The sequence below is a fragment of the Cornus florida genome, unplaced genomic scaffold, assembly GCF_030987335.1.
Source record: "Cornus florida cultivar Cherokee Brave unplaced genomic scaffold, ASM3098733v1 CherokeeBrave_3.0.0_Hap2_Chr03, whole genome shotgun sequence".
NCBI lineage: Eukaryota > Viridiplantae > Streptophyta > Magnoliopsida > Cornales > Cornaceae > Cornus > Cornus florida.
Window position 1 is genome coordinate 26,340,745 of NW_026775573.1, and position 1,487 is coordinate 26,342,231.

A 1,487-nucleotide genomic window follows, 5' to 3' on the forward strand; every position below is an offset into this window, starting at 1 on the left:
TTATCTTTTTTGACCAAATTTTTTTATTTTTTAATCTTTTTTAACCAAAAAAAACCCTACCAATGGAAGTAAAGAAGGTAAAAAAAATAATAATAATAAATTGAATAGTATAAAGAGTAGTTATTGTATTATAAAATAAAGAGTAAAGTGCATTAAACCCCCCTGAACTATTGGGGTATGTGCAAGAAACCACCCTGAACTATAAAAGTTGCAAAAAATCCCCCTGAACTATTGGGGTCTGTGCAAGAAACCCCCCTGAACTATAAAAGTTGCAAAAAAATATTTTTTTGCAGTTTACCCCATCCGCGCAAATTGATTGACTGAAAGGGACGATGAAGACGAGGAATTTGTGGCTGGGATCGGAGTGGTAGATGTCGTCTGAGGAGTGTTTGGATAAGCCAAGGAATCTGTTGCTGGGATCGGTGGGTCTCCTGTCAAAGCTCCATCATAGCTGTTACACCACCCGTCAGATCTGTCGGCCATATATATCGCACTTCTCTGCACCGTTGCGTCAGCCCATTGTTGTCACCGCCTTGCCCGCCGTTCAGCTCACCTTGCTCGCCGGTCCATTCCACCGTCCATTCCAAGCTCACCGGCCCATTCCGCCGTCCATTCCAAGCTCGCTAGTCCATTTCGCCATCTCCATAGCCGAGCACACCGCCGTCCGTGTTTCGAGCACACAATCGTCCACAGTTCACCGTCGAGCCCCCTTGAGCTCGCTGCCATTTCTACAGTTCATGGCCGAGTCAACCGAGCTCTCATCACAGCCGAGTCCTCTGCGCACAAGCCGCCATCATCCGAGATCGAGGCATCCCGCCAACCTCGGATTTCTTTAGTCTCTTCTCTCTCTCTAGCTTTCTGTTTTGGGTTGCGTTGGGTGAAAAGCATCTTTTGGTAGAAAAAAAATGTAAGAAGTGTATAAGTTAAAACAACGCAGTGTGTTATAAGGGTAAACTGGTTTTTCAAAATTTTCGGTGCCGGAAGCTAATGTCATGTGGGTAAATTGCAAAAAAATCATAGTTTAGGGGGGTAAATTGCAACAAAATCATAGTTCAGGGGGTTTTTTGTAGTTCAGGGGGTTTTTTGCAAATGGCCAATAGTTCAAGGGGGTAAATTGTAACAAAATCATAGTTCAGGGGGGTTTCTTGCAAATGACCAATAGTTCAAGGGGGTTTAATGCACTTTACCCTAAAAAAAATGGTAAAGTGCAATAAACCCCTGAACTATAAAGGGATTTCACAAAAACCCTTTATATTAACAACTGCCCCCTCAACTATTAAAAAGATGCACTTTAAGGATAGGCGTCTAACAACCGTTAACGGAAAAATGAATTGTAACTGATGAGCGTTTGTCCATTTACTTAAAAGCTTAAGCTGTTGGGTAATATTATATACCCGCCCATTTATACCCAATCACTTTCCCATCCGAATCCGATGGGGACAAATGACCCTTTATAACATTTTTCCCGATCCAAACTCGCAACACCC